General features: G+C 47.3%; 1 protein-coding gene across 2 annotated transcripts in view; it reads left to right on the top strand.

Moving 5' to 3' along the window:
- Window positions 1–12: 12 nt before the first annotated feature.
- GATAD2A (GATA zinc finger domain containing 2A) overlaps window positions 13–12373 on the top strand; it is a 70204-nt gene continuing 57843 nt past the window's right edge. Inside the window, exons 1-2 of one of the 2 annotated variants that reach the window (XM_012729167.1) lie at window positions 45–90; window positions 4111–4206. The gene's annotated coding sequence lies outside the window, so the exon portion shown is untranslated. Of the gene's footprint in view, window positions 91–4110; window positions 4207–12373 lie in introns of both variants that reach the window. The other variant, XM_012729168.1, reaches the window with a different exon arrangement.

Genomic DNA, 12373 nt, shown 5'->3' with positions numbered 1-12373 from the left:
GCCCCTCGGCCGCCCGGCTCCGCGGAAGACCCCGGTCCTGAGAGTCCGCCACTCCGCGCGCTGCCCTAGGGTCCAGCCGACCGCGGCCGGGTAAGTTCCGGACAAAACTTGGAGGGGGCAGGGGCTTGGCTGGGCGGGGATCGGGGTCTGCGGGGACCCCTGGAGCGCTGGAAAAGTGAGAGCGCGTGAGTTTTCTCTCGCGTCCCAAGCGCTCCGCTCGGCCGGGGAAAGTTCGCCCCGACGCCGCCCGGGCACGTGGGGGCCGAGCGGGCGGGGGTCCCGGGATTGTGCGGCCCTGTTCCTCCAGCGCTTCCTGGGCCAGTGGGAGGGGCTGGGCAGCCGGGCGCAGCTTTCTTTGGGCGGGGTGGGGGGCGCACGTGGGCCGGTGGGGGTCCCGGGCGGCGGCGCTGAGCCCCGCGGCGACGGTGCGGCGGCTCCGTGTCAGAATAAGAGTCCCTGGCGCCCACGCCTGCGGGCGGCCTCCAGGTCTGCGCCCTTCCCGCCGGATCCCCAGAAATTGGACCCTGCCTCCTTTGGGCTCCAGCCCACCTCAGGGCCCCACACTTTAAATCTGCTTCTCCATCTACACGGCGTCCGCGCTGATAACCCTTTTCCCACCCAGAGTGGGTCTGCATCAGTGACTAAACAGCTGCAGCTGGCCTTTTAAAGGGATTATTGCCAAGAATCGGAATTGATCACTTCAACAAGGAAAGGTTTATGGGCAGGGCCCCAACCGGGAGAGAGACTGACACTGGGTGTGCGCTCACTGGGACTTAGCAATGAATGAGGACCCTGCCTTAGGAACGGAGTTGTGTTTCTTCCCTGCCCTGGGAATTTTGCAGGGACTGCTTAATTTGTGTTTCTTTCGATGTGTAGTTTATTCTTATCTGAGGTTTGGATTCTTTGGTTCAAAGTCTGGATGAGTCACTTGAGCCTTTAATTTTCTCTCTTCCTCATCTTACTTCTTTCGGTTTTCGTGGAGTACACACGGTTCTGTGTCCATTTCGCACAGTGACACCTTCTGGCTGGCAGTACAGACATCAAGAGACAGGAGTTGGTTCTGTCTTGGACTCGCTGTCTTGCTGATGTTTCTTTTTATTGGGTAGTGGTTACAAGTTTTCTGACATAAGATTTGCTGGCACCAGCTCAGAACTCCAAGATCAGTAGCTGATCAGACCTGGCAAAAAGCTGTTGCGGAGGGGACTATGTTAGCTGTTAGATTTGCATGCCTACTCTGTGCCAAGCAAGCTCAGTGCTCAAACATTTTCAGTGCCCATAACAAGCTGATGTGGAGGGGGGGATACAGTTCAGTTTAGAAGATGAAACCAAGAATCCCGAAGGCCAGAATACTTGCCCAAGTCCACTGTGGTGGAGAGGCACATCTGGGCTTGAGCTTGCCCTGAAGAACACCCAGAGAGAAAGACTCCTGTTTTGCAAACCCAATTTGTGAGCATTTCCTTGGAGGTCCTAAAACAAGTTCTTTTACTTGTGCAGGCTACTCAGCCTCTGCTTGGAGTTGGGGCATGACCTGGGGATACCATTCCAGGCCCTCTTTTGTCCTCAAACAGAGTTACCAGATGGCCTCTTAAGCAGCCAAGGCATAGAATCACCCCCTTTGCCTTAGCTTCCTCAGCTTCCAGCTCAGAAAAGTTGTCTTTGTAGAGTAACTTTACAGTGCAGTTTTGAAAGTGATTTGTTAGCCCCCATACTTACTTTCCCACCCTTCATCTTTTATTTTGTATTCCTTTCCTAACGGTCTGATGCTGGTTTTACATTGCCTCATCATGGTCTAGAGATGGGATGTTCCTGTATTACTTACTGACGTGGATGTATTATTTCCACTCAGATGACATACATTTTTCATTATTAGTACAGCACCATGTATTTTGGTAGTGAAAAAAGAAATAGTGCTACCCTTAAAAAAAAATGTACTCTTGGTAAAAGTCTTGGAAGAATGTCAAACCTGGCCCTCCCTGGTGGCGCAGCGGGTTAAAGCACAGCACTGAGAATCTAAAGCCGCTTCCGCATGAGTTCGATTCCCACCTGCCCCCGAGGTGACCACATGGTGTGGCAGACCTCTCCTGACCGGCCCGCTGCTCCCCTCAGCAGTGTACTTCGCCGATCTGCCTGTTCTGCTCCCCGCTCTGTCTCTGGTGAAGCCTCTCACCGCCCCTGAGCCTCTAGCCTGTACCCCAATTCTGTATGCAGAAATAAATAAATCTTTAAAAAAAAAATGTCAAACCTAGAATCTCTGGATTAGAATTAGCAGTAGTTTAAAAAAAAACAACAAAATTTTGGTTACCTCTGTATTTTACCATTTTTTTTTCTTAAAGATTTATTTTTATTTACTTATGCATACAAGAACTGGAGTATAGAGGTGAGAGGATTCACCAGAGACAGTGAGTAGCAGAGCAGGCAGATCTACTGAAGTACACTGCTGAGGGGAAAAGAGGGTGGGCGAGACAGGAGAGGTCTGCTGTAATGTTAGCTCTCTTTCTGGGGGTGAAATTCATGCTGTGGTGGCTAGTGATGCTTGATAGTGCTGAGACTATAACCCTATGCCACCAAGGGGCCTGTATTTTTTATTTTTAAAAGTAAGGGATACTTTAATACAACCTTGTCACACTTTGGTGGCTCCTCTGTCTTTGCATTGTTTACTTAGTGAATTTCTGGCATTGCAAATAGTGATTTCTGGATTGATTTATTCAGTCATACTGAGAGTGCCTCTGGCATTGTGCTAGGGGTCCCTGCTCTCACGGTTTTACCCTGAAATTTAGTGAGAGATAAGTTGTAAAGTCAAAAATGGGAAAACTTAAAAGAAGGAAGAGGCTCTGAAACCTAGTGAGCAGGACACAAGCTGAGAAGTCCTGGTGAGAGCTAAGTAGGGAAAGAAAAAGAATGTTTTCTGTCAGAGTGCCTGGGACGGAGGAAAGATGGAGTAGTTGAACAGATAAGGAAAAAGAGAGACTAGTGGAAAATGAGTCTGGCTGGGCGCCAGGGCTGAGATGGGGTCTAGGATTTATATTGAGTGGTAAATCCCATTCAAGAGACTGGCCCAGGTACGTGGTGAGGCTCAGGCTAGGTGGTTGGGTGTGATGGGCCTTAGCATAGGACTAAAGGATGTTCCTGACATGAAGGAGAACATAGTGAAGACATTCAGAAATATTGGCTTTTCTGGAGTTTGTTCTTTTGGGAGAAAATTAAGAATGACCTGCAGAGTCTTGTCATTTCCAACAGAGACAGAAATGTAACACCCTTACCACTGAATTTTGTTACGGACTTTCAATGTGCTAATTAACCTCTACAAGTGTGGGCAACACAAATACTTACACTTGGATAGTTCTGTGCCTTCAAATGGAATAGGCAAGACTTTTCCTGGACTTTATTTTTTCTGGTTGAGTTAATTTATCCACATTGTAGAAAACAAGGAATATTGTGAAACAGGTGAGTAGGTGGTGTCTTCTTGGGCAGCCATTCTGGGGTAATAGCACATCAAGTGGTTGTCAGGTGGGGAGTGTGGCTGAACCAGAAGAACAAGTTGGCAGTGTCATAGTTTGAAGCTCACAGAACTTTCTGCCTATGAAGGATGCTCGCCAGCTAGCTGAGCTGTTCTAGAAGATTAGCTGGATAGTCTGGACTCAGAGTGCTATTCTCTAAGGTAATGTCATTTATTCTCTGTGTTGTAAAGCTGCGTCTTAGAATTGAATCAGGAAGACAACTTGTTACGGATCAGCAGTATAAGACCACTCCTGAAGTTGTGCTATTACTCTCTCCCCCAAAGCCCCTCCCTCCCAACTCTTAGAATTAGATGGGGAAGAGTCCAAAGTTGGGGGTAGTGAGACTAGGTCCCTTAGAAGCAAGTGGAGGGGTTGGTCCTAAGTTGGGGGTAGTGAGACTGGGACCTTAGAATCAGAAGTACCAGTACAAAACATGCATACCTGGATTTTTGACAAAGGGACTGAGGATTTTTCAGTAAAAGGAATGTCAAACATAGGTTCTTGCCCCTCCCCTCACTTTCTAGATTGTATTTGTGACCTCTTTTTGTCTGATGAAAATGTAGGTTAGTCTTTTTAGAAGACAAAGGAATTCATTCTAATTGAATATCTGCAGGTCTCTTTAGGAAGTGCCTGGGAATCCTCAGGAAAGAGCTTCTCAGTGTGCTCCCTCAGCCCCCTCAATCTTCAGAGATGTAACCCTGTTTCACAGGTGAGTTTGTAGGGCTTTACCTTCCTGTCCTGATCTCCTGTTCTGGGTTTTTATATGAAAGGACTGAAGGTTTGATACCTGTCTGAGAGTTGGGTCAGCATCTGAGAGAGAATGTGTTAATGGGATGGACAGTACCGAAAAGGGAGACCCCCAATGATTGAGCAGGAGTGTTGGGGAAAGGTTCAGGACTGTGGGATTTGAGTGTGCAGGTGGGGTTGGGAGGGAAGGTGGGCAGAGAGAGAGTTTCCATTTGTTAGAGGTGAAGGGTCCTTCAGCTGTACCTCCTGCAACCTCTTCTCAACCCAGCACCACCTGCCGTGCTCTGCTGGTTAGTTTTTGGTTTGAATTTTCAAACTGAATTCAGCCTAATGAGATGATGCCTTTGAGCACACTTTAAAAAGTCGTGTTGTGCTATGGTAGCCAACCTCTTCTTCCAGTGCCGGGGTAACTGACTAACCTGCATCCAGTGTGCAGACCAAGGCCGAACGAAGCCTGTTCCTGGGCAGCAGGTACCTGTAGTGTGTCTTGGGCGAGCCTGACTTAACCTCTGCTGGGGTGTGAGCGCTGCTGGGTCTCTTGCTACTGATGTGACTTGATTCCCATTTCTGAAAAGGGATGGTAATATTGATCTTGAATGGTTAAGTTGGGAACATATGAAGTGATGGGTACATAGCTTCTTTTGGTGGTGTCCATGCAGTCCTGCTCACTGACTGGCTCACAAGAGCAGAGCACGGAGGCATTCACTATGCTCTTGCTTGTGTGCTCATGGCACAGACTCTCAGTTTACTTTGTGACCAGGACCTACTGAACTCCTCATCCTGACTCTCAGGGAGAGTTCCTCCTTTATTGAGATGGGAAAGTGTTTACCAGGGAGATCTATCATTATCTGCTTTTAAAATCAGGAGGGGCCCCTGTACCTCTTGTGTTATTCCTGAATGTATGCTGGCCTGGGATAGGTGTGGGTTGTTTGGTGGTGTGTTTCAGTCCCCAGTATTCCTGTCACTTGTTTCCACTCACTGGATTTTTGTGGCAGTGACACAGGTTTTCTTGCATTTTGGGCAGTTGTGAAATCTGCTATGATCGTCACTCAAATTACAGAAGAAACACATTCCCCAGTTGTTCAATGGCTTGGGGAAAGTAGGAGTGTAGCAATGAATTCTTGGCTCGAAGGCATTAGTAGAATTGGTCAGCTGCTTTTAGTTTGTGATGAATTTTTTTCCTCTTTTCATCTATATTCCTGTGTATATAAGGTTAAGGCCAGCCCTATCACCTCTTCAGAGAAGATCCACTGGAACCTTAGGATGACTTGGGATTTTAAAGTTTAGTGTTTTGTTAGCAGTTTAATTAATTGACCTCATCAATGTGTATCTTTTGCCTCCCTTTAGCAAACTTTTAAATTTATATATATATATTTTTAAAGATTTATTTATTTATGCATACAGACCCTAGGGTACAGGCTTCCCTGGCTGGGGATTGAACTTGTTTTGCAGTGGCTGCAGATAGCTTCATAGTGCTGTGCCTTATACCTGTTGTGCCACCAGGGAGGGCCCACTTTTTAAGTTTTTAATGTGTCTTTTCCAACAGTACAAGGGACTTTTCTACCTGCTGAAGTCTGGGCAAGGGGACCCCTGAGTCAGTAAGAGTTCATTTTGAAGTCTTCTGGGGAATAGATACTAATGTGCTGATTCTGAATTGAAATGTCTTGGTAGACTTACTATCAACTTGTTTGTCAGGCAGAGCTCTAAAAATGTAACTTTTTTTTGGTAGTAGTGTAGCAGACTTAAGATTCATTTGGGGCTAACTGTATGTAGAAAGTGGTACAGACTTAAAGATGAGCAGGTATCCCTGACATGCTGCAGACTTAAAACAGGTCAGAGAGGATGTATGGCCACCAAGGTTGACTTGCAGAAAGAAGACAGGACAAACACCCAGGAAAGGTTCCTTACTGGCCAGAGAAAAGGTCACGTGTCCTTCTGGAAAGGGCAGCAGAAGTGGGTAGGTTGTCATGGGCAAGGGACTTAGCATTGGTGTGTCGTGGGGATGGGTTTTAACAGAGGATTGTGTTTGTGACTTTACTGATCCAGGCATGAACTTAATTTGTTCTGGATTTCCCTTCCCAAGCTTAATAGTGCCATATATTAGGTGAAAGTACAGTCCCTAACAGATAAAAATAAACTGTCTGAGGGGTTGTCTCATAGGATGGTCTTCATACACGTAGGAGAATATACTGCTGTGCTCCATGATGTAGTGGTGATAGACAGAATTACAGGATATAGGCATTTGCTTAATCTGAAAAAGTTACTTCAGATAACTTTCCAGGAAGAGGCTTCCTGAATTCAAGTGCCCTGGACCTTACCAGTAATTGGCATTTTTTAGATTCTGAGATTGTTCTGGCTTGAGGTTTTAGACAGTTTTCCAAAATGCGTAGAGTGATTAAAACACTTCTCAGAAACATCCATGGGAATTATTCCAACAGCTGTTACTCTTGGTTTGAGTTTTCTTGTTTGTGCATTGCTTGGATGTTTTGAATCCTGCCATTCTTGGCAGAGTTGGGAGAAGACAGGTGGGTGTCCATTGAGTGGCCTTGGGTTTAAGGGTGGGGTGGGCTGTGGTACTTTAAGAAAGAGTCTTGGGCCCACCCTGGTGGTGCAGTGGGTTAAAGCACAGCACTATGAAGCTGTTGCAGCCACTGCTGCGCGAGTTCAATCCCCAGCCAGGGAGGTGACCCACATGGCACAGCAGACCTCTCCTGACCTGCCCATTGCTCCCCTCAGCAGTGTATTTCAGTATATCTGCCTGTTCTGCTCCTCACTCTGTCTCTGACGAATCTTCTTACCCCTTGCATCTCTGGCCTGTACCCCAGTTCTGTATGCATAAACTAATCTTTAATAAAAAAGGAATGAGAGTCTTAAGTAGTTTAGCACTTTGGTGGGGAAAAAAAGACGACTTGGGTCTGAGAGTGGCATCTGTGTGATTATGACTCAGAGCCATCAGAGTCCTGGGTTTGGGTTTGGGGTTATTGGTGTGAATTAGGTGACCTGAGAGGGTCAGGAGGTACCCTGTCCAGCCTCCCCCCACTGTGTATTGTGTCAGGTCAGGGGACTGCCCTCTCTCCCCGTCTATGTTCTCTGTCTTACTTGTGTGATTGCTGTGCTGCTTGTTGGAAGGAAATAATGCTGGGATCCGGGTCTGCTTTGTGGTTCTGAGTGTGGTTGGAGTGTGTGTTCATGAGGGTGTGAGGGGGACGGTTCTTGCTGAAATGAAAATGAAAATTGGCCTTGTGACGCAGCTTGGCAGTATTGATAAAATCCTTTGAGCTCCTTCCCTTGGCTTGTGCATAGAGGTAGGAGATCAGAAATATGTGCTTCATCAACTGATGGTTCTAGTGTATTTACAGAAGGTAAGGGTGCTTATGAGTCATGGTCTTGGCTGTGCTATGAGAGGAGCTGGTTTCCACAGTGGGGCTTCACTCCTGCAGGTTCAGTATTTCACTAAGGAGTAAGATGAGCTTGCTTTTAGAGGGGAGTCACAGGTATAATGGTTTTTGTTCTAGGAAGTTTTCCCAGAGGCTTGGGAAGGACCTATTGGGAATGGCCTAGAGTCAGACTGTCCAAGAAGGCTGTAATTCAGACTGGCTGGGTGTGAGAGATAGCTCACCAGGTTTAACTTCTTGCCTTGTGACCTTGTATGATTGCTGGACTTCTCTCAGTCTCACTTTTCGCACATGTTAAGTGTGGGTGACAATATAGTCCTCATGTGAAGTGTGGGTGACAGTGACAGTCCTCATCTGAAGTATTGGTGACAATGACAGTCCTCTTGATAATGAGTGTCCCTGTGTGAAGTGTGGGCGGCAGCGACAGTCCCAGTGTGAAGTGTCGGTAACAGTCCTTGTGTGAAGTGTGAGTGACAAGTGGCAGGCTCAGTGTGGAGTGTGGGTGACAGTGCAGTCCAATGTGAAGTTGGGTAATACTGGCAGCACCTTGTCTGAGGTTTGAGGATGAAATGACATCAGGCATGTAAAGTGCTGGCACCTGCACAGAATACAAGGGCAGTAATTGTTAGCCATTGTTACTTTTTGCTTTATCCTTTAGTAACAAACTATGTTGGTAACATGAGAAAGATGATTCTCTTTGTTCTCATGTCTTCCTAGAATTCCTCAGGGGGCTCTTCTCTGGCAATTTGAAATGTGCCCAGTGTTAGTTTGCTCTGAAGAGTCAACCCCTCCCTACCCACCAAGACCTGATGAACACTTAGGACGTATCTGGCATTAGTGTCCCCAGGGTCAGAATGGACCCAGGCTGGGTCTCAGGCTGGGTCTTAGTCTGGAAGTTTAGACAGTGAGCCTGGATCTTAATGATGGTGGCAGAAGGCAAGGTAGTATGGTATACCTTGGAGGAGGCAGGAGGCTCCCTTGCAGAGCTGATTCAGAAAAGGCTAAGTGACCTCTGTGTAGCTGTGGCTAGGTCCTCTCATCCCTTCTGACTTGTGTTAGCTTTGTGGCCTCCCTCCACAGAGGATTGGTGGCTTGGCATGCTGGGTGACTTCCTGAGGAAGTCTTACTTAGGGTTGAGTTGTTTTGACAGGCCTTCTTCAGACACTCTGAGGCGAGGTTGACTTTGTTGACTGCTAGGGATCCTGATCCTGCTTAGGATGGTTTCTCTGGATGTATGGTCTGCATTATTGCCTCTTCTCAGACGACAGAGTATGTGCTGGCTTCATACCCATGTGGTGTTCTGACTACATGTGTGCAGCTGTGTGTGTGTGGCTTCACCCATGTTGTGGAGTCCCACATGTAGGCACTGTGTGTGCAGGTGGAAGAAAGACATTGTAGCCCTTGTTGGACATGTGACTTCTGGCCATCTCTGGTCTGGGACAAAATCTTACTGAGGGTTTGACCCAAGCCTTGTTACTATGGCAGATTTCTCAGGCTCTGTATTTTAGGGTGGAGAGTCAGGCGACATTTGCCTGACTCTTTGCTGACATTTGCGTTGTACCTTGTGAGAATTCAGGGTTTAATATGAAAGCCTCTGACTAGCAAGGAAGCAGTAGTGGAGAGATTTTGGGTCTACTGACCATCACCCCGGCTCTCCCCACCCCTGGCCCTGGGAAGCTGACCCTTTATTCTTTTTTTTTTTTTTTAAAGATTTATTTATTTATGCATACAGAACTGGGTACAGGCCAGAGGTGCAGGGGTGGTGAGAGGATTCACCAGAAACAAATGGGGAGCAGAACAGGCATATTGATGAAGTACACTGCTGAGGGGAGCAGCAGATGAGGCAGAAGTCTGCCATGCCATGTGAGTCACCTCCCTGGCCAGGGATCCAACTTGTGCTGAAGCAGTAGCAGCCAGCTTCATACTGCTGTGCTTTAACCCCTTGCGCCACCAGGGAGGGCCTTGACCCTTCATTCTTAAGCATTTATGGAGACTGGACACAAGTCCATTGCTGCCTTACTCCCCTTGAAGCTGGTTCCCAGGTATCTGAAGCTCCGGTGCCACTTCCTTCCTAGATGCTGTGTGTGTTTCCTAGATGCTGACCAGCAGGGCTCTGCCTCTACCCACCATCTTTCCTCAGTTCCTCAGTGACCCTTCTGTAAAGATTAAATGCTGGGACATGTCCTTGCAGGGCCAGTCCTTAATTTCCTTCCTTTGTATGACACTTAGGGCCTTGGTATGCCCTATGTATCTGGGATCCTGCCTGATGAGCGTGTCTTTCTAATAATTCCTCCAGCCAGACCCACCCTCCTATCTAACATTTGGTTTACGAGCACTGGGTTTTTAGGTGGGTGACGTTGACCTTACCTCTTTTGGGTAGTTAGTAATTGCTTGGATTTGGATCTAAACTAACTCTTCAATGTTCTGGAAAGTACCAGCTTGGAGGACAGAAACCTTCTTGGGAATCAGGGAGTAGAGACTGCAGCAGAATGGCTGGTAGGTGCTCTTCTGTGATGGGGATAGGGAGCATGTGGCAGCTCACTTCCCAGGAAGTGCAATCATGTGCCGGGGGACCTTCTGGAGGTAAGGGTTAGAGGAAGTGTCAGAGGAGCGCCCCAGGGTCCCTTTGGAAGTGAGAAGTTACAGGAAGTGCCAGGGAGTACCCAGGGCCCTATCTGGGGGTAGGGATTAAAAACCACTCTGGTACCATGGTCTGCCCAATTTCTTTGAGATTTCTGCCATCCTGTTGCTGCTAACTGACCAAAATCTGTCCATCCATGAACCACCCTGGGTAGATTTTGTTGGGGTTTTTCTCCTCTCAGTCTAGGTCTTATTTTTACACCATGCTGCTTCATCTGGGTGTCCTTGAACAAGTTTTCCCTTCTTTCTTTAAAGGAAAATATTCTGGAACGCAAAGTGTGGTTCCTAAGCTTTTGGGAGCACCTGCTATCGATTTTAAGATGCGCTGGATTAGTTTATTTTCCAAGACTACCTTTTGTAAGCTGCTGATGGGAAATAAATTCTGGGCCCAGTCTTGACCTTTGTGCTGCTTCTCAGAGACTGGGGCAACATGTGGAAATGACCAAAGCCATGCCTGCATTGTCACTGTGAGTGACTGCCAGGGATGTATCCTTGATGGAAAATGTGCTCAGCTTCCGGCTTTGCTCCCTGAAGGTGCCTGTGGCCTGTGTCTGGGTTGAGGGACTCTTTGGCCATGTCCAGGCTGGAATTCCTCAGGTGATGTAGCTATGGAGGTGCTGTCCATCAGTGGAAGGAGGATTCTTGCCTTTCCAGGTTGTTGTGTGATAGGGTGTTACTTTAAAATAAGCTCAAGAAAACCTGCCCAAGGATAGAAGGGCTAGACATGAAAGCACAACCTTGCAGTCAGCTCTAAAGCTAACAGTGCTGGTGGAGAAGCCTCCTGGCATGGAGGCCAAAGCTCACAAAAGCAAGCAGGGCTATTTGTAAGCTTCACTCCCAATTTTCCTCTTTTCACTGGTCCTGGAGCCTCTGCTGTCTGCTCCCTTCCCCCTTTTCTCACCCCAGGAGGCGCTGAGTGTTTGCAGTCAGTGGTCACATGGGCACATGTACCTTTGTAGAGGAGACAGCCCACTTGTCCAAGGCAAACCAGGCAATGATTTTCTTCCCTTTCCCTCTTACCATATCTTAGCAATAATTGGGGTGTGCTGGGTATTCCTATCCAAAGTGATTCAAATTTATGTGAGCTGGGCACCGTGTGGGACTGCCCAGTATTACTGTTTTCCACATAACATCTGTGACCTTGGTCATTGCAGCAACTCCTATGAACCTTGCCCTGTTGCACAGAGCATGTGGGCATGGTGCTCAGACTTGGGGGATGCAGTGTTAAATACTTTTTGGTGATAACTGCTTGTGGGGGTACTCTTTGGGGTAGTTGTCAAGGTCTCCTTTGTCTAGAGTGAGACTTGCCTTTAGCCAGCTGCCTGTTAAGGGCCTCAAGTCTGCCCAGGTGTTCTAGGGAATAGGTTAGGGTTGGCCTGTGATGTCTGCTTCCACTTAGGGGAAGGGTTATACAACACAAGCTAGTTGTTACCAGTCATCACCAGATAGTCCTTGTTCTGGATCAATCTGTGAGATGGACTGGAGCAAGTGTATTATACACACAGGTGCTTCACTGCTGAGGATTGTGTGAGGGCAGGTGAACTCAAAGTCCATTACATGTTCTCTCTCTTCATCGTTCTATCTCTCCAGGGCCTCTGTGCAGTTTATTTGGGGTAGAGAGGGAAGGTCTGTTCGAAGAGCATGCTGGGGGTACAATTGGACTGGGAAACAGGGCCCTAGAGCAATGCTTTGGCATGTGGTGGGTGTATCAGGCCCATTAACTTGTTCTGTACACTGCTGCTACATTGTAATCCCAAAAGGTTAAAGTGATGTATATAGTTCTACCTTGAGGATGCCATGCTGAGTGAAATAAGCCAAACAAAAAGGGCAAATGTATTGTATGATTGCCCTCATGACTTCTGTAGAGGAGTCAGATTCATAGAGATAGTAGGGATGGTGAGCTTCAGGGGCTGAGGGAGGGGTCAAATTTTTTTTTTTTAAATAATATAGTTTATTTTTACATCATTTTGTGCCTTTTTCTATCTCATTTGTAATCCCTGTGGGCTTCCCATCACCAAATCACCCATGTGCCATCACCATAGTTCAGTGCACTTTGGGAGGGGTTAAATTTTTTTTTTTTTTGGCTTGCTAGTT

Source organism: Condylura cristata, unplaced genomic scaffold (genome assembly GCF_000260355.1).
Source record: "Condylura cristata isolate star-nosed mole 26May11 unplaced genomic scaffold, ConCri1.0 scaffold00024, whole genome shotgun sequence".
NCBI classification, from domain to species: domain Eukaryota; kingdom Metazoa; phylum Chordata; class Mammalia; order Eulipotyphla; family Talpidae; genus Condylura; species Condylura cristata.
Note: the sequence above shows the minus strand (reverse complement) of the source record. Positions and strands in the feature narration are given on the sequence as shown.